At 39.7% G+C, this 22,442-nt stretch overlaps 2 long non-coding RNA genes across 2 annotated transcripts; both read left to right on the top strand.

Annotated features, from left to right (window-relative positions):
- The first annotated feature begins 11,912 nt into the window (after nucleotides 1-11,912).
- LOC307047751 lies at nucleotides 11,913-13,330 on the top strand. The gene is made up of 2 exons (XR_013810690.1): nucleotides 11,913-12,003; nucleotides 12,747-13,330. It is a non-coding gene; the product is annotated as an uncharacterized lncRNA (long non-coding RNA).
- A 5,353-nt stretch (nucleotides 13,331-18,683) lies between these two features.
- On the top strand, nucleotides 18,684-20,264 carry LOC307047762. The gene is made up of 2 exons (XR_013810691.1): nucleotides 18,684-18,926; nucleotides 19,681-20,264. It is a non-coding gene; the product is annotated as an uncharacterized lncRNA (long non-coding RNA).
- The last annotated feature ends 2,178 nt before the right edge of the window (nucleotides 20,265-22,442 follow it).

The raw sequence follows: 22,442 nt of genomic DNA, 5'->3' as shown, positions 1-22,442 counted from the left end.
GGATTATGATTGGAATTTTTCTTCAAGAAGGATTATATTGAGATGTGATCAAATATCGAGAGAGTAACAGTAAAACATCTACCACCTCCAGTCCCAAATTTGATGACTGGCCAGAAATATTGTTGTAAAACATCTGGTCTGGAAAGGAGGAAGAATCTTTTCCCTCTAATTGAGGAATAGATAGACTTGTCTCTTGTTCCCTTTTCAAAGTAACATTTTAAGATTCTTTACTCATTAGTAGATATTCTTTGGAGAATCTTTTGAAAAGAAAAACACAAAAGTAAAAATTATCTGTAATTACACCAGTAAATCACTCTTAGCATATTATATACATTTCCTGTCTTTTCTCAAATATATGTTAATCAAAATCTCATCATGTTTTACATATGATTTAAAATTATAATTTGAATATTTTTGATAATATTAAAACAACTTGTAAAAATGCTCTTTGACGATCTTAAGAATTCAACCATATGAATGTACTGTAATTTGTCCAATTCAGCAACATTATGGAAAGTTGGTGGAGAGTGAGCCTGACACTCAGAAATAAAAGCAAAAGGCAGAAATTCAAGGGTACTTGCAGTTACCTTTTTTTCCCCTACAAATATCAGGAATATCTTACCATATCTCTCATTTACTTGTTTTTATTCCTTCCCTATTTTATTGTAGAATCTTAATTTTCATGATTATTCTGTTCAATAGTGTATAACATACAGTAGCAATATGTGAGATAAAATGTGGAAGCAAAAATTGGAAAAAAATTTTTAAAATGTTCTTTCCTGTCATTTTTCTTATAGTAATAATTCATAGTTAAACCCTCAGAAAGCTACAGAATAGAGACAGTAGTCCTCACTGCAACATTTCATGTAGTTGATCTTGAGGAACTGTTGAGTGTTCAAGTTCACCACTGCAACCAATAAAGCGACTGCTGCCTGATATGTTGGGGGCACCAGGCTTGCGGTGAATTTGGTGCTTTTTTTTTTTTAAATTAGTTTCTGCTTTATAACAAAGTGAATCAGTCATACATATACATCTGTTCCCACATCCCTTCCCTCATGCATCTGCCTCCCTCCCACCCTCCCCATCCCACCCCTCCAGGCGGTCACAAAGCACCGAGCTGATCTCCCTGTGCTCTGCGGCTGCTTCCCACTATCTATCTACCTTACGTTTGGTAGTGTATATATGTCCATGCCTCTCTTTCCCTTTGTCACAGCTTACCCTTCCCCCTCCCCATATCCTCAAGTCCATTCTCAAGTAGGTCTGTGTCTTTATTCCCGTTTTACCTCTAGGTTCTTCAAGACATTTTTTTTTTAAATTCCATATATATGTGTTAGCATACGGTATTTGTCTTTCTCTTTCTGACTTACTTCACTCTGTATGACAGACTCTAGGTCTATCCACCTCATTACAAATAGCTCAGTTTCGTTTCTTTTTATGGCTGAGTAATATTCCATTGTATATATGTGCCACATCTTCTTTATCCATTCATCCGATGATGGACACTTAGGTTGTTTCCAGCTCCGGGCTATTGTGAATAGAGCTGCAATGAACATTTTGGTACATGTCTCTTTTTGATTTATGGTTTTCTCAGGGTATATGCCTAGTAGTCGGATTGCTGAGTCATATGGTAGTTCTATTTTTAGTTTTTTAAGGAACCTCCATACTGTTCTCCATAGTGGCTGTACCAATTCACATTCCCACCAGCAGTGCAAGAGTGTTCCCTTTTCTCCACACCCTCTCCAGCATTTATTGTTTCTAGATTTCTTGATGATGGCCATTCTGACTGGTGTGAGATGATATCTCATTGTAGTTTTGATTTGCATTTCTCTAATGATTAATGATGTTGAGCATTCTTTCATGTGTTTGTTGGCAGTCTGTATATCTTCTTTGGAGAAATGCCTATTGAAGTCTTCTGCCCATTTTTGGATTGGGTTGTTTGTTTTTTTGCTATTGAGCTGCATGAGCTGTTTATAAATTTTGGAGATTAATCCTTTGTCAGTTGCTTCATTTGCAAATATTTTCTCCCATTCTGAGCGTTGTCTTTTGGTCTTGTTTATGGTTTCCTTTACTGTGCAAAAGCTTTGAAGTTTCATTAGGTCCCATTTGTTTATCTTTGTTTTTAGTTCCATTTCTCTAGGAGGTGGGTCCAAAAGGATCTTGCTGTGATTTATGTCATAGAGTGGTCTACCTATGTTTTCCACTAAGAGTTTGATAGTTTCTGGCCTTACATTTAGGTCTTTAATCCATTTTGAGCTTATTTTTGTGTATGGTGTTAGGGAATGATCTAATCTCATACTTTTACATGTCCCTGTCCAGTTTTCCCAGCACCACTTATTGAAGAGGCTGTCCTTTCTCCACTGTACATTCCTGCCTCCTTTATCAAAGATAAGTTGGCCATATGTGCGTGGGTTTATCTCTGGGCTTTCTATCCTGATCCACTGGTCTATCTTTCTGTTTTTATGCCAGTACCACACTGTCTTAATTACTGTAGCTTTGTAGTATAGTCTGAAGTCAGGGAGCCTGATTCCTCCAGCTCCGTTTTTCGTTCTCAAGATTGCTTTGGCTATTCGGGGTCTTTTGTTTTTCCAAACAAATTTTGAAATTTTTTGTTCTAGTTCTGTGAAAAATGTCAGTGGTAGTTTGATAGGGATTGCATTGAATCTGTAGATTGCTTTGGGTAGTAGAGTCATTTTCACAATATTGATTCTTCCAATCCAGGAGCATGGTATATCTCTCCATCTATTTGTATCATCTTTAATTTCTTTCATCAGTGTCTTATAATTTTCTGCATACAGGTCTTTTGTCTCCTTAGGTAGGTTTATTCCTAGATATTTTATTCTTTTTGTTGCAATGGTAAATGGGAGTGTTTTCTTGATTTCATTTTCAGATTTTTCATCATTAGTGTACAGGAATGCCAGAGATTTCTGTACATTAATTTTGTATCCTGCTACTTTACCAAATTCATTGATTAGCTCTAGTAGTTTTTCAGTAGCAATTTTAGGATTCTCTATGTATAGTATCATGTCATCTGCAAACAGTGACAGCTTTACTTCTTCTTTTCCAATTTGGATTCCTTTTATTTCCTTTTCTTCTCTGATTGCTGTGGCTAAAACTTCCAAAACTAGGTTGAATAAGAGTGGTGAGAGTGGGCAGCCTTGTCTTGTTCCTGATCTTAGTGGAAATGGTTTCAGTTTTTCACCATTGAGGACAATGTTGGCTCTGGGTTTGTCATATATGGCCTTTATTATGTTGAGGAAAGTTCCCTCTATGCCTACTTTCTGCAGGGTTTTTATCATAAATGGGTGTTGATGTTTGTCGAAAGCTTTCTCTGCATCTATTGAGATGATCATATGGTTTTTCTCCTTCAACTTGTTAATATGGTGTATCACATTGATTGATTTGCATATATTGTAGAATCCTTGCATTCCTGGAATAAACCCCACTTGATCATGGTGTATGATCCTTTTAATGTGCTGTTGGATTCTGTTTGCTAGTATTTTGTTGAGGATTTTTGCATCTATGTTCATCAGTGATATTGGCCTGTAGTTTTCTTTCTTTGTGACATCCTTGCCTGGTTTTGGTATCAAGGTGACGGTGGCCTCGTAGAATGAGTTTGGGAGTGTTCCTTCCTCTGATATTGTTTGGAAGAGTTTGAGAAGGATGGGTGTTAGCTCTTCTCTAAATGTTTGATAGAATTCGCCTGTGAAGCCATCTGGTCCTGGGCTTTTGTTTGTTGGAAGATTTTTAATCACAGTTTCAATTTCAATGCTTGTGATTGGTGTATTCATATTTTCTATTTCTTCCTGAGTCAGTCTTGGCAGGTTGTGCATTTCTAAGAATTTGTCCATTTCTTCCAGGTTGTCCATTTTATTGGCATAGAGTTGCTTATAGTAATCTCTCATGATCGTTTGTATTTCTGCAGTGTCAGTTGTTACTTCTCCTTTTTCATTTCTAATTCTATTGATTTGAGTCTTCTCCCTTCTTTTCTTGATGAGTCTGGCTAATGGTTTGTCAATTTTGTTTATCTTCTCCAAGAACCAGCTTTTAGTTTGGTTGATCTTTGCTATCGTTTCCTTCATTTCTTTTTCATTTATTTCTGATCTGATCTTTGTGATTTCTTTCCTTCTGCTAACTTAGGTGGTTTTTTGTTCTTCTTTCTCTAATTGCTTTAGGTGCAGGGTCACGTTGTTAACTCGAAATGTTTCCTGTTTCTTAAGGTGGGATTGTATTGCTATAAACTTCCCCCTTAGAACTGCTTTTGCTGCGTCCCATAGGTTTTGGGTCGTCGTGTCTCCATTGTCATTTGTTTCTAGGTATTTTTTTATTTCCCCTTTGATTTCTTCAGTGATCACTTCGTTATTGAGTAGTGTATTGTTTAGCCTCCATGTGTTTGTATTTTTTACAGATCTTTTCCTGTAATTGATGTCTAGTCTCATAGAATTGTGGTCGGAAAAGATACTTGATACAATTTCAATTTTCTTAAATTTACCAAGGCTTGATTTGTGACCCAAGATATGATCTATCCTGGAGAATGTTCCATGAGCACTTGAGAAAAATGTGTATTCTGTTGTTTTTGGATGGAATGTCCTATAAATATCAACTAAATCCATCTTGTTTAATGTATCATTTAAAGCTTGTGTTTCCTTTTTTATTTTCATTTTGGATGATCTGTCCATTGGTGAAAGTGGGGTGTTAAAGTCCCCTACCATGATTGTGTTACTGTCGATTTCCCCTTTTATGGCTGTTAGTATTTGCCTTATGTATTGAGGTGCTCCTATGTTGGGTGCATAAATATTTACAATTGTTATATCTTATTCTTGGATCGATCCCTTTATCGTTATGTAGTGTCCTTCTTGGTCTCTTCTAATAGTCTTTATTTTAAAGTCTATTTTTTCTGATATAAGAATTGCTACTCCAGCTTTCTTTTGATTTCCATTTGCATGGAATATCTTTTTCCATCCGCTTACTTTCAATCTGTATGTGTCTCTAGGTCTGAAGTAGGTCTCTTGTAGACAGCGTATATATGGTCTTGTTTTTGTATCCATTCAGCCACTCTGTGTCTTTTGGTGGGGGTATTTAGGCCATTTACATTTAAGGTAATTATTGATATGTATGTTCCTATTCCCTTTTCCTTAATCGCTTTGGGTTCGTTATTGTAGGTATATTCCTTCTGTTGTGTTTCTTGCCTAGAGAAGTTCCTTTAGCATTTGTTGTAAAGCTGGTTTGGTGGTGCTGAACTCTCTCAGCTTTTGCTTGTCTGTAAACCTTTTAATTTCTCCATCAAATCTGAATGAGATCCTTGCTGGGTAGAGTAATCTTGGTTGCAGGTTTCTCTACTTCATCACTTTAATTTTGTCCTGCCACTCCCTTCTGGCTTTTAGAATTTTTCTGAGAGATCAGCTGTTAACCTGATGGGGATTCCCTTGTGTGTTTTTTGTTGTTTTTCCCTTGCTGCTTTTAATATGATTTCTTTGTGTTTAATTTTTGACAGTTTGATTAATATGTGTCTTGGCATATTTCTCATTGGATTTATTCTGTATGGGACTCTCTGTGCCTCCTGGACTTGATTAACTATTTCCTTTCCCATATTAGGGAAGTTTTCAACTATAATCTCTTCAAATATTTTCTCAGTCCCTTTCTTTTTCTCTTCTTCTTCTGGAACCCCTATAATTCGAATGTTGGTGCGTTTAATGTTGTCCCAGAGGTCTCTGAGACTGTCCTCTATTCTTTTCATTCTTTTTTCTTTATTTTGCTCTGCATCAGTTATTTCCACTATTTTATCTTCCACCTCACTTATCCGTTCTTCTGCCTCAGTTATTCTGCTATTGATCCCATCTAGAGTATTTTTCATTTCATTTATTGTGTTTTTAATCGATGCTTGATTCATCTTTAGTTCTTCTAGGTCCTTGTTAACTGTTTGTTGCATATTGTGTATTCTATTTCCAAGATTTTGGATCTTGGAAATAGAATCTTGGATCAGCTTTACTATCATTATTCTGAATTCTTTTTCAGGTAGACTGCCTATTACCTCTTCATTTGTTAGGTCTGGTAGCTTTTTATCTTGCTCCTTCACCTGCTGTGTGTTTTTCTGCTTTCTCATTTTGATTATGTTACTGTGTTTGGGGTCTCCTTTTTGCAGGCTGCAGATTGGTAGTTCCCATTGTTTTTGGTATCTGTCCCCCGTGGCTAAGGTTGTTTCAGTCGGTTGTGTAGGCTTCCTGGTGGGGGGGACTAATGCCTGTGTTCTGGTGGTTGAGGCTCGATCTTGTCTTTCTGGTGGACAGGTCCACGTCTGGTGGTGTGTTTTGGGGTGCCTGTGGCCTTATTATGGTTTTAGGTAGCCTCTCTGCTAATGGGTGGTGTTGTGTTCCTGCTTTGCTAGTTGCTTGGCATAGGGTGACCAGCACTGTAGCTTGCTGGTCGTTGACTGAAGCTGGGTGCTGGTGTTTTGATGGAGATCCCTGGGAGATTTTCACAGCTTGATATTATGAGGAGCTGGGAGGTCTCTTGTGGACCAGTGTCCTGAAGTTGGCTCTCCCACTTCAGAGGCACAGCACTGAGTCCTGGCTGCAGCAACAAGATCCTTTCATCCACCCGGCTCAGAATAACAGGGAGAAAAAGTAGAATGAAAGAATTAGTAGAAGAAAGAAAGAGAGAGGGAAAGAAAGGAAGAAGGGAAGAAAGGAAGGAAGGAAGGAAGAAAGAAAGGAAGGAAGGAAGGACGAAAGAAAGAAAGGAGGGAGGGAGGGAGGAAGGATGGAAAGAAAGAAGGAAAGAAAGGAGGGAGGGAGGGAGGAATGAAAGCAAAAGGAAGAGTGAATGGAAGAAGGGAGGGAGGGAGGGAGGAAGGAAAGAAAGAAAGAAAGACAGGAGGGAGGGAGGGAGGAAGGAAAGAAAAAGAAAGTGGAAAGAAGAAGGGTGGGAGGGAGGGAGGGAGGAAAGAAAAAGAAAGAAGGAAAGGAGGAGCAGAGGGAGGGAGGGAGGAAGGGAAGGTAGGAAAAAAAGAAAGAGCAGGTAAAGTAAAATAGAATAAAGTATGAAATATAGTATCGTTATTAAAATTAAAAAGTAATTATTGAAAAAAAAACATGGACCGATAGAACCCTGGGACATATGGTGGAAGCAAAGCTATACAGAGAGAACCTTACACAGAAGATTACACATACACATTCACAAAGAGAGAGCGGGGGAAAAATCAAAAATCTTGCTCTCCAAGTCCACCTCTTCGATTTGGGATAATTCGCTGTAAAAAGAGGAAAAGGGCGAGAAGTCTGAAATCTTGCTAAGTCCACCTCCTTAATTTGGGATAATTCGTTGTAAAAAGAGGAAAAGGGCGAGAAGTCTGAAATCTTGCTAAGTCCACCTCCTTAATTTAGGATAATTCGTTGTAAAAAGAGGAAAAATGGGGGAATGTCTTAAATCTTGTCCTCAAAGTCCACTTCCTCAATTTGGGATGATTCGCTGTCCATTCATGCACTCCACAGATGCAGGGCACATCAAATGGACCATGGAGCTTTAATCCGCTGCCTCCGAGGCTGCACAGAGAGATTTCCCTGTCTCTGCTCTCACAACTCCCGGGTCTCAGCCTTGGACCTGTCCCCGCCTCTGCGCGTAGGTCGCCGGAGGACGTCCGTTCTTCGCTCAGACAGGACGGGTTTAAAGGAGCCGCTGATTCGGGGGCTCTGGCTCACTCAGGCAGACGGGAGGGAGGGGAATGCCCTCTCCTCGCGCACCAGGCAACAAAAGGGAAAAAAGTCTCTTGCCTCTCCGGTAGCTCCAGACCCTTTCCCCGGACTCCCTCCGGGGTAGCACTAACCCCTTCAGGCTCTCTTCCTGCCGCCAGCCCCAGTCCTCTCCCTGCGCTCCGAGTGAAAGCCGATACCCGAGCCTCAGCTCCCAGCCCCGCCCGCCCCGGCGGCCGAGCAGACAAGCCTCTCGGGCTGGTGTGTGCCTGAGGGCACCGATCCTCTGTGCCAAAATCTCTCCGCTTTTCCCTCCGCACCCCTGTTGCTGTGCTCTCCTCTGCTACTCCGAAGCTTTCCCCCTCCGCCACCTGCAGTCTCCGCCCGCGAAAGGGCTTGTAGTGTGTAGAAACCTTCCCTCCTTCACGGCTCCCTCCCACTGGTGCAGGTCCCGTACCTATCCTATTGTCTCTGTTTATTCTTTTTTTTCTTTTGACCTACCCATGTATGTGGGGAGTTTCTTGCCTTTTTGGGGGTCTGAGGTCTTCTGTCAGTGTTCAGTGGGTGTTCTGTTGGAGTTGTTCCACGTGTAGATGAATTTCTGATGTATCTGTGGGGAGGAAGGTGATCTCCGCATCTTAGTCTTCCGCCATCTTCCTCCGGCTCCCGACTTTGGTGCTTTGACTGTAATGATTTGTGCCCTTTTTGAGAGATGTGTCCTCAGCGGGAATGACCCCAGGTATGAGCAAGCTGGAGTACCTGACACTGCAATCCCATTTTAGCAGTTAATTTTCAAATTTGTTGATGACAGAAATCAGACATTTTCCTAAGGATTTATGTCTTAGATGTGATGTGAAACTATGGGGAGTAGTAACTGATCTGTTGAGTAAAGTTCCTTCTGTTTGTTCTCTGAAATACCCTATATGATCCATCTGGTGATGACATTGCTTGTAGACACCTTTCCTGAAGGTGCTCTAGTCATGGCTCTGTCCCTGGTTGGTCATGGCCAATGGCAATCTGGGTTAAAAGCTTTTCTTTACTGACAGGAACAAAACAGTTCTGGGAACCCAACCTGTTTAACTGATGGGATGTGATGCTGGGTTGACTCAGTGATCCTTCACTTTCCAGAACATAGCTGGTGACTGTTTCATAGGTTTCAAGGGCTTCCTCTTTCTATTCCTCTCCTCATTCTCCTCTTCTTCCTCCTTTCCCATTATAAAACTGCACTCCTGAAAAGCTTCCAGATTATTTGGCCAAGACAAGGAAGAGCATTTAGCAACATTACTTTAAACTTTTAATTTGCAACTATTCAGCTCTACTGACTGCAAGAATTTTTTTAAATATGAAAGAACTGGGCTTCCCTGGTGGCTCAGTTGTTGAGAGTCCGCCTGCTGATGCAGGGGACATGGGTTCGTGCCCCAGTCCAGGAAGATCCCACATGCCGCGGAGCGGCTAGGCCTGTGAGCCATGGCCACTGAGCCTGCACGTCCAGAGCCTGTGCTCCGCAACGAGAGAGGCCACAACAGTGAGAGGCCCATGTACCACACACACACAGACAAAAAAAAAGAAATGAAAGAACTAATCACTAAATGCATTTACATGAAAATGTACAAAATTGGAAAGTTAGGAGTACACATTGGGGAGCAAAGGGTAATATGGCAAGTTGAGGGGAGTGGAGGGCTGAAGGAGAAGACAGGAAATGAGCATGGAAATACATTTTTAAAGTTACTGTCTTTTAAAGACCTAAAACATATCTGGAAAGAGTAGGAGAAATCAAATAGATCAGCCCTAAGTTTGTAATTCACGTAGATTTCATACTTTTAGTGCTCTGATCCTCTCTCCCCTCCCCAAACCTACTCTCAGTCACTGATATGTGATGGGTTGAGTCTTAAATGGTATCTTACATTTATTTTTGGTTTCACACAATTTAAATCTGATATTTATTGGTGGAATAAAAAATATTTATTTTCCTGATAAAGGAATTTTAAGCATATGACAGCAGTCTAGGGGAGTGTTGGGGTCAGGTGAGATGGGACATCCTGATTCTATTACAAATGTGTTACCACATTCTACAGTAACATAAAGCCAGTGTTGAAAAGTTTTTCCTAAATGAGACAGGGCTGCTCACCAGCCGTGACCCATAAAGAAAAGTTTCAGTGCCCAAGGGGACGGAGGATAGTTCAGGTCCAAGACTGGAAAGGTAGAAATGAAATCTTTTGCCAGGGTTGGAGAACATACTAGGGCATTGTTTCCTGAACTTCAGTAATTCCCTAAAGGCTCATTATATATGTTATAATTACACATCACAAGTATCATGTAATATTAATATCTTTTACTTTAAATTCACTTTAAACTAACATTTTGAATTTTTAATTTAATTGGCCATAGGGAATCAAGTGCATGAAATGGCAGAAGAAATATTCAGTTTACATATATATATATGTATATATACATATATATATGAATATATATAGAGACACACACACACACACACAACAAAAGAGAGAGAAGAGACAGAGAAAGAGACAAATATATAGAGAGAGATTAGGAAGGCTGGAAAGTCCAAAATATGCAGGGCCAACCCTAGCTGGAAGGCCATCAGGCAGGGGAATTGTCTCTTACCTGGATGGGGGAGGGGTCAGACTTCTGTTCTATTCAACTGACTATATGAGGCCTACCCACCTACAGAGGGCAAACTCCTTTACTCAGGGCACTGATTTAAATATTACTCTCATCCAAAAGCATCCTTAGAGAAAAAACCCGAGTAAAGATTGACCAAATATTTGAGAAACTTGTTCCAGTTAAGTTGACCCATAAAATTTTCAAAACTTCCTTCCAGCACATGGACAAATTGTATGAAGAAAGTAGAGCACAAAGTAGGTTAATTTCACATATATTCTGCAGTGATCAATATGGAGGAATCTAAAGATAGGTTAAAATTATAATAAAATTATTATGAATGATTAAGAAGTAGTGTATGAATGGCAATTAACATAAAACACCAAATTATTAATAAAGTGATTTAAACTATCCCTTGAATTTACCCCTAGATTTGATGTGAATCAATGTGTTTAAATAATTCATAAATAACAAATAGATTTAAAACTAGTTATTTGAATGGCATGGCATATTAGACAGGGTTTCCAATAATTGCAAAGGGACAGGAAGCCAGAATTTAAACACTGCTCTGAGCTTTCTGGAAAAGTTGAAGAATCCGAAGAGGACCTTTGGGAGAAATTAGGTAGGAGCCGGTGATATGTCACGTTTGGGAGGTATGAGTAAAAGTCTTGGTTTCTTTTTTTTTTTTTTTTTTTTTTGCGGTATGCGGGCCTCTCACTGTTGTGGCCTCTCCCGTTGCAGAGCACAGGCTCCGGACGTGCAGGCCCAGCGGCCATGGCTCACGGGCCCAGCCGCTCCGCGGCATGTGGGATCTTCCCAGACCAGGGCACGAACCCGTGTCCCCTGCATCGGCAGGCGGACTCTCAACCACTACGCCACCAGGGAAGCCCAAGTCTTGGTTTCTATTGTAAACCTAGGTTCTGATCTGCCAGCTGATTGGAATTATGGTAGATGATGTTACACTCCTAGTGAATTCCTTGTGGACGGAAGTGAAACAGATTAATAAAGTTCATAGGAATCTGACTGTTGGATGTTCTTAATTTGAAGGAGCAAAGCAGTGAAAGGAGGACACTAGAGGTCAGCACTTTAGTAAACGTATCTAAGTATCCTGATGGGAAGTCATCTGAGATCATCTGCAAACTTCTCTCAGACCATTTTAGGAGAGCAGAAGAGATTTCACTTAGCAAGCAGTGGATCAAGGCGAAATGTTTTGTAAGAATGATTTGAGGTAAAGAGAAATGTGTCACCACGTAGCCAGGCCATTTTCAAAGCAGTATGGACTACAAAATGGCGACCTGTTAAAGTGCAACTAAGCAAACAGTTTTAGAAGTCAAAGAAGGTGAAATATAGAAAAGGGTCATCTTCCCCAATCAAGAAATGGAACCTTTGTCTACAAGTTAGAGAAACCCCAAAATTCCCCCACTGGAATAAACCGCTGAAATGGAAAGCAAAGGCAGGGACTCTGTGAGTCATGGGAACATAATCCATTGAGGAGACCCTGGCACAGGACATTTCCTGTTTCAGAGACCCTGCCAAGCCAGTTATGGACGGATTTGCATTTGGTTGGGAAATGAATGCACTAGGCCAGTTTGGACAGCTCCACTTCCTCTTGGGTGGGGCAGCAAGCACCAATAAAAAGGTCCTCTGCTGCACGACAGCTATCCTCCTGCTACTCAAGTACTGATTGACTTTGGAGAAACTGGTGAGTCTGATTCTTCAGTTCAACTTTGCTCTTGGGCCCCGGAATGTTGAGTTTATGATGGAAACAGCAAATTTGATGGGTCCAAAGTTATGATCATGGGTATAATGCTACTTAGTGGATGGGAACATGGTACAATGTTATATTGCATTTACTAGATTTCTGACACGAAGCTTGAATTCCTCTATTGAAAAAGAAATTAACAGGAAATTTTGACATGAAGGGATAAAGAGCAAAGGATTAACCTTTCTCTATGCCTCTCTCTTGGACCTCTGCTGTGATTTCAGAGGCATTTATCTTAGAAGGTGTGAGGCTTTTACATTCATTCTGATTGCCGTTTGCTCTGCACAAAGTCTGCTCTGTCGGGACCTCATAAGAAAAAATGGTGATAGAAATTGCTTGTGAGCTTAACGAGGATTTTAGAACGTGTGATGTCCTTTTTTGAAAATGTTGTTTTCATGAAAAAAACAAAGTAAAACAAACAAAACAGAAAACATTGCTTGCTTCTTTCAAACAAATATATTTTCTTTGGAAATGTTGTATGAGAAAAGAGAAGGTTTTCTCTGGGCTGATGAGTAGATTTGCTAAAGAACGAGAGAGAAGTCAGAAATTCATTAAAAGGTATTAAAGAGATTAAAACCCATACTTAGAGATTGGAGAGATACTGTCTATTTGACTTATAAAGATTTGGCTCTTCTCTCTGAAGGAATTCCTTCTTGTGAACACGGTCATATACTTTCTTTCAGATATTAAGACCCCAGAAAAATGTCTTCTCAACAGCAGCAATGCAAGCAGCAGGACAAGCAAACTCCAGTGTGCCCAACTAAGTGCCCTGATCCTTGCTCACCTACCAAGGGTTCAGACCCTTGCCCACCTATAAAGTGCACTGAGAAATGCCCTCCTGTGACACCTCCCCAGCAATGCCAGCAGAAGTGCCCACCCAAGAACAAGTAACAGCTTCAGCTTTTATCTGCATCTGGAAAGGATAAGGACAATCGGCTCACCTAGTTCCACAGCCCCACCTTCATCTTCTCTTCAAAGCCTATCATGGATACAGAAGAAGCTTTCCACCCTTCAGCCTGCAGTGTGAGTGTGGTGATTCTTGACGGTCAGAGGTTTCCTATCTGAGTCTGCTATGCTGCTTCCCTCTGGGAGGTATTCAAGAAAGCATCACAGAGCCTCAGAAGGAAGAGCAGTATCTCTCCTCCTGGGTACCCTCTGAGGATTCTCTCACTGTCTTCTGTGTCTGTCTGTCACCTGGGCAGCGGTTTCTACCAGATGAGCAATTGTTACTTATCCTCCATTTCCTGAATAAAACACACTTCATTTTTGTGATGGTAAAAGTATTTTCTTTCTTTTAAAACCTGCTTTTAGCCATATCATATCATAATTTTGGTTGATTTCTATCCTTTTTCGATCCAAATTTCAGGCTCCCACAACCAGTGTTATACGAATTTTGAGTTATATCCATGATTATTTGTATATAATTTCATATCCAGGTTATTTTCTTAATTATTGTTTGATTGATTTGAGCAACAAATTATTTAACTCCTCAGAAGTTCAATCCCTTTATTAAAATGTGGGGAAAATCACATATACAGTGCCAACAGGCTTAGGCATAAAATTTACATGAATGTGTGTAATTCAGTTACCAAAATGCCGGGCACATATTTGGGACTTTTTGAGGAGGCCAATTATCATTGTCTGTGTCATCATGCCTGTAACCACCATCACCACCACCACAATGTTTGCTCTAGAAGGAAAGAGGTTCAGACATACCTAGTACAGCGCATAAGGTGATTCTTAAACTATATTACACTTGCATATTCTGTGTTCCTATTCTTTTCCAAAATAACGGTATTTATAATATCATATGAAATATTAAAGGCTTTGGGAAATTATTGGGATATTCTGCATAAAATTATAGTAGTTCTGAAAACATGGGCAGTACAAATAAAGGGAAGTTTCAAGGGTCCTTACCATGCACAGTGCTGCCTGCTCTCCATGTGCACAACACGTTCTTCTTACTGCAAAACTCAACAACCTCAGTGTCTTATTATATTTTTTCACGTCTGAAATTGCTTTCTTGACTGATTTGACCCCACTTTTGAGGTACACTGGGGATTCCACTCTTTATCTAGATTTACAAAATGACTGTTGCTATGCAGCTTGTTTTCTAAGTGAGTAGCTTACAGGTCCAGTAAGCGGTGAAAAGGGATGTGTTCTTTAAGCATATCTCTTCTTGTGGTCCTAGAAGTAAAGGAGTCCAAGATGCCAGAACTGCAGGAAAAAAAACGATGTCCCGATTACTGCCCGATGCTTATGAGACAATTGTATGAGTGAGATATCAACACTGATATTTGGGAGTTGTCTCTCCTGTAGCTAGTGTTATTTGACCTGACACAGAAATTAGTGTTTGAGAAGGGATGCTTCTGTAACATATCTTAAAATTATGGCATTGGCGTAGAGTCTGGAGGTGTTAAGCAAGGAATCTGATACTGGAAGCCATAAATGTGGTGATACATTTTATTCAATGGGAAAATATTTGCAGTAAATTTTGTCCATGGTATTCTGAGAGGCAGACCAAATATTGGTCACTTGTTGACTTGATCGGGGTATTTCAATAAATATATGTTCAGGAAAAAAAATTCTGGTTGGCAGGTCAGAAATAAAAAAAAAAATGAATAGGAAAAAATACAGCCCAGATATTCAAAACCTTGTTGAATTAGGAAAGTCAACACTTGTAAGCCGTAAAGAGTAAGAGATGAGGTTAGAAGTGGTTTTGAACTTGAAGTCCAATTTCAGTTGACTGTAACAACAGAGAAAAGAGACAGAAGTTGTAGTCTTTCCAACTATGTGCCAGGCAGCCTCATGGTAGTTAAATTATGTTCAGGGACCAAGGCAGCAATTTAATCAGGCCAGAAAATTACTTCCAGAAAAGGACCTGAGTGTGGTCCCTGGGACACAGAAATGATTGGAGGAATGAATGATGTCCGGTGTCTAATAAGTTTTTGAGGGAAATGACAACTAAATAAACTATGTGCCAAAACGAAAAAGACTGATTTTTCAAGAATTGTAATGACATTCCAGCCCTCTTTCCCCAATTTATACCCTACCACTTTCAGATGTGGTCAGTACAGGTGACTAGAAGGGATTATCCACTGTGAGAGGGATACACGGCCCACAGAGAAGAATTGTTAAGGGAAGCTCTCTCAGAGAACAGTATCAGAGCCTAAGAGAGGCAAGGAGGAGAAGGAACCCAAAGATTCTCAAACTTTGTTACTGTTTTGTAGGAGGGTTCTTCTTTCATCTTTTCGATTCGGAATTTTTGAGGTATAATTGACAAATTAAATTGGACATATTTACGGTGCATAATGGGATGATTTGACATACGTGTACTTTGTGCAGTGATTACCACCATTGGTCACTTAATACATTAATCACTTCAACATTAACCATTTAAATATGTCTATGTCTGTGTATTTGTGTGTGTGTGTGTGTGTGTGTGTGTGATGAGAATGCTTAAGGTCTATTTTCTGAGCAAGTTTAACTACACAACTGAGTGTTATTAACTAGACTCACCATGATGTTCCATAGACTCCCAGAGCTTCTTCATCGTATGACTGCAGGCTTGTATCCATTGCCCAACATCTCCTCTTTTGCTGAACCCTTCAGCCCCTGCTGACCACCAGTTTACTCTCTGTTTCTGTGACATCTATGAGTATAGAAACACACTCTTAAATAAACAATGGCTCGAAGAAGAAATAAGAAATACATAGAAAATTCTATGGGGTGAATGAAAATGCAAAGAAAACATAGAAGAAATTTAGGGATAAATGTAATGCAGCGTATAGAGAGCAAATTATGGCTGGAGGCATCTATGTTGCAAAAGATAAAAGATCACAAATCAGTAACCTGAAAGACATGTATGCATGTCTGTGGGTTTATGAAACTAGAAAACTCCTAACACTGAATACAGCAAAATATAAGCAGTGATGTTTCTTGGCAGTTTATTAGACGTGTTCATTTTTGAACAACTTTATGTTTTCCCAATTATAAATTATATACTGTAATTTCATTTTTATAACCAGCTATTATAATAATTAAAGTTTTATAGAAGTGAACATGTGGCTGAGCTTGAGGGACAGGTTAGGTCCTGGACTTCTGGCACATGCTTAGCTGTTGACTCCTCTGAAATCTCAATTGTCTCCTCTTTCTCTCTCTCCTCTTCTTCCTCCTTTCCCATTATAAAACGACATTCCTCAGAAGCTTGCAGATTAGTTGCTCAAGACACGTTACTAGGCCAGTTCTTCCTTCTGACTGCAGGTAGAATTATGAAAGCTATGAAAGGATTCTTACTAAATGCATGGGCAACATGTCAAAGTATCAACATGGACAGTTATGTTGTATATATGGGGCAGTGAAGGTAATGTGGCAGGTTGAGGGTTCTGGAGGGTTGAAAAAGAAGACAGAGAATAAACAGTGAAAACCTTTTTCTATTACTGTCTTCAAAGTCATAAAGCATGTTTGGAAAAAGCAGAAGAAAGCAAGTATATCAGATGAGCCCTAAGCCCATATTTCATCTAGATTTCAGACCTTAATGCTCTGACCTTCTCTCCACTCCCAACCCCACTCTCAATCACTTATATGTGATGCTGTGAGTCTTAAATGTTATCTTATATCTATTTTTGGTTTCACACAATTGAAACCTGATATTTACTTATGGAATACAAGGGATTTATTTCCTGATAAAGGAATTTTAAGCGCACGACAGCGGTCTAGGGAAGTGTTCGTGTCAGGTGAGAGGGACATCCTGATTCCATGAAACATGTGTTCCCACATTCCACAGTAATATAAAATGAGAGTTGCAAATTAGTTCTAAACCAGACAGGGCCCTTCACCAACCATGACCCATCAAAAGAAGCTTCAGTGCCCAAGGGGACAGCAGAGAAAAGAGTAGTGTTCAGGTCCAGGAGAGAAGAGAGGAACTGTAGAGAACTGTTGACAACTAAATTCTGAAAAGGTAGAAATAAGATATTTGGAGAACATGCTAGGGCACTGGATCCTGACTTCAGTTATTTGCTACAAGCTCATTATATTTGTCATAATTCCACATCAGATGTGTCATGTAACATTAGTAATTTCTACTTTAACTTCACTTTATAGTAATTTGGAAAATTTGTAATTTTAATTGACCATAGGTAATCATGTACATGATAAGGCAGATGAAATATTCAAATTAAATATTGCAAAATATAAATATATATATACATACAGAAATATGTTACAGAAAGTGAAAGACAGTGAGAGATAGAGAGAGAGAGACAGAGAGAGAGAGAGAGATTGTTTGAGAGAGATAGAGAGATTACAAAGTTTGGCAAACTCAAAATCTGCAGAGCTGAGAGACTTCTGGAAGCCCATGCAACAGGAGAATCATCTTTTACCTCGGTGATGGTCAGCTTTGTTCTATTCAGGCAGTCAGTGGATTGGAAGAGGAATTCCCACCCTATAGAGGGCAACCGCCTTTACTCAGACCACTGATGTAAATAATACTCTCGTGCAAAAGCATCCTTACAGAAACACCCAGAATAATGTTTCAGCAGAGAACCGGGGACCATATTGCCAGGGAAGGTGACCCATAAATTAACCACCAAGCTTTTCTTCCATCACAGTGACAAATTGTATGAAGAATGTAGAGCAGGAAATACGCTTATTTGACATATGTTCCACGGTGAGCGAAATGGAAAATGTAAAACGTAGGTTAAAATTTTAACAAAATTATTATTAATCATGAAGAAGTTCTATATGAATGGCAATGAACTTCAGTGACTGCATGTTTAAAAAAGGAATATCAAGTTTCTCTTGAATTTACCCCTAGATTTGATGTGAAACGACATGTATTTAAATAATTCGTAAATATTAAATACATATAAAATTAGAGACTTGAATGGCATTGCCTATTAGATAGGGTTTTCCAAAAATTTCAAAGGGACAGGAAGCCAGAATACTTAAACACCCCTCTGAGCTTTCTTCAAAAGTTGAAGAAATCCAAAGAGATCCTTTGGGAGAAATTAGGTAAGAGCAGGTGGTATATCACGTTTGGGAGGTATGAGTAAAAGGCTTGGTTTGTATTGTAAGTCTAAGTTGTGATCTGCCAGCTGATTGGAATTATGGTAGGTGATGCTACGCACGTAGTGACCTCCTTGTGGCCGGAAGTGAAACAGATTTACCAAATTCATAGGAATGTGACTGCTGGATATTCTTAATTTGAAGGAGCAAAGCAATGAAAGTTGGTCCCTTGAGGTCATCACTTTATTAAACGTATCTAAGTATGACGGTGGGAAGTCATCGGAGATGATCTGCCACCCTCCTTCAGTCCATTTTAGAAGAGAAGATACTTCACTTAGCAAGCCATGGATCAAGAGGAAATGCATTATAAGATGGGCTTGAGATAAAGAGAAAGGTGTCACCAGGTAGCCAGGCCCTTCTCAAACCAGCATGTACAAATAAATGGCCACCAGTTCAAGTGCAACTAGGCAGGCAGATTTAGAAGTCAAGGAAAGTGAAAGATAGAAAAGGGTCATCTTCCCCAATCAAGAAACGGAACCTTTGTCTACAAGTTAGAGAAGCTTCGAAATCCTCCCACTGCCATAAACCACTGAAACGGAGAAATAAGTCAGGGACTCTGTGAGTCATGAGAACATAATCTAGTGAGGAGATGCTGGCGCAGGACATTACCTGTTTTCAGAGTCCCTGCCAAGCCAGTTAAGGATGGATTTGCATTTGGTTGGGAAATGACTGAATCAGGCCAGTTTTGGTAGCTCCGCTTCCCCCTGGGTGGGGCAGCAAACCCCAATAAAAAGGGCCTCTGCTGCACGACAGCTATCTTCCTTCTGCTCGAGTTCCGATTGACTTTGGATATCCTGGTGAGTCTGATTCTTCAGTTCAACTTTGTTCTCGGGCCCCTGAATGTTGAGTTTATGCTGGAGACAGCAAATTTGATGGGTCCAAAGTTATGATCATGGGTGTAATGCTCCTTAGTGGTTGGGAACTTGGAATCTGCGCCCAATGTTCTATTGTATTTAGTAGATTTCTGAAACATAGTTTGAATTCCTCTATTGAAAAAGAAATTAACAGGAAATTTTGACATGAAGGGATAAAGAGTAAAGTATTTACGTTTTTCTATGCCTTTCTCTCAGACCTCTGCTGTGATTTCAGAGGCATTTATCTTAGAAGGTGTGATGCCCTTACATTCATCCTGATTGCCCTTTGCTTTGTACATAAGTAATCCTGTCGGGACCTGATAAGAAAAAATGGTGATAGAAATTGCTTGTGAGCTAGCCCAGGAATCTAGAATTTGTGATGGCCGTTTTTGAAGATGACGTTTTCATTAAAAAAAAGAAGAAGAAAGAAACCCAAAGAGAAAACATTGCTTGTTTCTTTTAAAGAAAGCTATTTTCTTTGGAAATGTTGTATGAGAAAAGACAATGTTTTCTCCGGGCTGATGAATAGATTTGCTAAAGAACGAGAGAGAAGTCAGAAATTCATTAAAAGGTATTAAAGAGATTAAAACCCGTACTTAGAGATTGGAGAGATACTGTCTATTTGAGTTATAAAAGCTTTGGCTCTTCTCTCTGAAGGAATTCCTTCTTGTGAACACGGTCATATACTTTCTTTCAGATATTAAGACCCCAGAAAAATGTCTTCTCAACAGCAGCAATGCAAGCAGCAGGACAAGCAAACTCCAGTGTGCCCAACTAAGTGCCCTGATCCTTGCTCACCTACCAAGGGTTCAGACCCTTGCCCACCTATAAAGTGCACTGAGAAATGCCCTCCTGTGACACCTCCCCAGCAATGCCAGCAGAAGTGCCCACCCAAGAACAAGTAACAGCTTCAGCTTTTATCTGCATCTGGAAAGGATAAGGACAATCGGCTCACCTAGTTCCACAGCCCCACCTTCATCTTCTCTTCAAAGTCTATCATGGATACAGAAGAAGCTTTCCACCCTTCAGCCTTCAGTGTGAGTGTGGTGATTCTTGACGGTCAGAGGTTTCCTATCTGAGTCTGCTATGCTGCTTCCCTCTGGGAGGTATTCAAGAAAGCATCACAGAGCCTCAGAAGGAAGAGCAGTATCTCTCCTCCTGGGTACCCTCTGAGGATTCTCTCACTGTCTTCTGTGTCTGTCTGTCACCTGGGCAGCGGTTTCTACCAGATGAGCAATTGTTACTTATCCTCCATTTCCTGAATAAAACACACTTCATTTTTGTGATGGTAAAAGTATTTTCTTTCTTTTAAAACCTGCTTTTAGCCATATCATATCATAATTTTGGTTGATTTCTATCCTTTTTCGATCCAAATTTCAGGCTCCCACAACCAGTGTTATACGAATTTTGAGTTATATCCATGATTATTTGTATATAATTTCATATCCAGGTTATTTTCTTAATTATTGTTTGATTGATTTGAGCAACAAATTATTTAACTCCTCAGAAGTTCAATCCCTTTATTAAAATGTGGGGAAAATCACATATACAGTGCCAACAGGCTTAGGCATAAAATTTACATGAATGTGTGTAATTCAGTTACCAAAATGCCGGGCACATATTTGGGACTTTTTGAGGAGGCCAATTATCATTGTCTGTGTCATCATGCCTGTAACCACCATCACCACCACCACAATGTTTGCTCTAGAAGGAAAGAGGTTCAGACATACCTAGTACAGCGCATAAGGTGATTCTTAAACTATATTACACTTGCATATTCTGTGTTCCTATTCTTTTCCAAAATAACGGTATTTATAATATCATATGAAATATTAAAGGCTTTGGGAAATTATTGGGATATTCTGCATAAAATTATAGTAGTTCTGAAAACATGGGCAGTACAAATAAAGGGAAGTTTCAAGGGTCCTTACCATGCACAGTGCTGCCTGCTCTCCATGTGCACAACACGTTCTTCTTACTGCAAAACTCAACAACCTCAGTGTCTTATTATATTTTTTCACGTCTGAAATTGCTTTCTTGACTGATTTGACCCCACTTTTGAGGTACACTGGGGATTCCACTCTTTATCTAGATTTACAAAATGACTGTTGCTATGCAGCTTGTTTTCTAAGTGAGTAGCTTACAGGTCCAGTAAGCGGTGAAAAGGGATGTGTTCTTTAAGCATATCTCTTCTTGTGGTCCTAGAAGTAAAGGAGTCCAAGATGCCAGAACTGCAGGAAAAAAAACGATGTCCCGATTACTGCCCGACGCTTATGAGACAATTGTATGAGTGAGATATCAACACTGATATTTGGGAGTTGTCTCTCCTGTAGCTAGTGTTATTTGACCTGACACAGAAATTAGTGTTTGAGAAGGGATGCTTCTGTAACATATCTTAAAATTATGGCATTGGCGTAGAGTCTGGAGGTGTTAAGCAAGGAATCTGATACTGGAAGCCATAAATGTGGTGATACATTTTATTCAATGGGAAAATATTTGCAGTAAATTTTGTCCATGGTATTCTGAGAGGCAGACCAAATATTGGTCACTTGTTGACTTGATCGGGGTATTTCAATAAATATATGTTCAGGAAAAAAAATTCTGGTTGGCAGGTCAGAAATAAAAAAAAAAATGAATAGGAAAAAATACAGCACAGATATTCAAAACCTTGTTGAATTAGGAAAGTCAACACTTGTAAGCCGTAAAGAGTAAGAGATGAGGTTAGAAGTGGTTTTGAACTTGAAGTCCAATTTCAGTTGACTGTAACAACAGAGAAAAGAGACAGAAGTTGTAGTCTTTCCAACTATGTGCCAGGCAGCCTCATGGTAGTTAAATTATGTTCAGGGACCAAGGCAGCAATTTAATCAGGCCAGAAAATTACTTCCAGAAAAGGACCTGAGTGTGGTCCCTGGGACACAGAAATGATTGGAGGAATGAATGATGTCCGGTGTCTAATAAGTTTTTGAGGGAAATGACAACTAAATAAACTATGTGCCAAAACGAAAAAGACTGATTTTTCAAGAATTGTAATGACATTCCAGCCCTCTTTCCCCAATTTATACCCTACCACTTTCAGATGTGGTCAGTACAGGTGACTAGAAGGGATTATCCACTGTGAGAGGGATACACGGCCCACAGAGAAGAATTGTTAAGGGAAGCTCTCTCAGAGAACAGTATCAGAGCCTAAGAGAGGCAAGGAGGAGAAGGAACCCAAAGATTCTCAAACTTTGTTACTGTTTTGTAGGAGGGTTCTTCTTTCATCTTTTCGATTCGGAATTTTTGAGGTATAATTGACAAATTAAATTGGACATATTTACGGTGCATAATGGGATGATTTGACATACGTGTACTTTGTGCAGTGATTACCACCATTGGTCACTTAATACATTAATCACTTCAACATTAACCATTTAAATATGTGTATGTCTGTGTATTTGTGTGTGTGTCTGTCTGTGTGTG

The sequence above is a fragment of the Hyperoodon ampullatus genome (genome assembly GCF_949752795.1).
Source record: "Hyperoodon ampullatus genome assembly, chromosome: 2".
Taxonomy (NCBI): domain Eukaryota; kingdom Metazoa; phylum Chordata; class Mammalia; order Artiodactyla; family Ziphiidae; genus Hyperoodon; species Hyperoodon ampullatus.
Note: the sequence above shows the minus strand (reverse complement) of the source record. Positions and strands in the feature narration are given on the sequence as shown.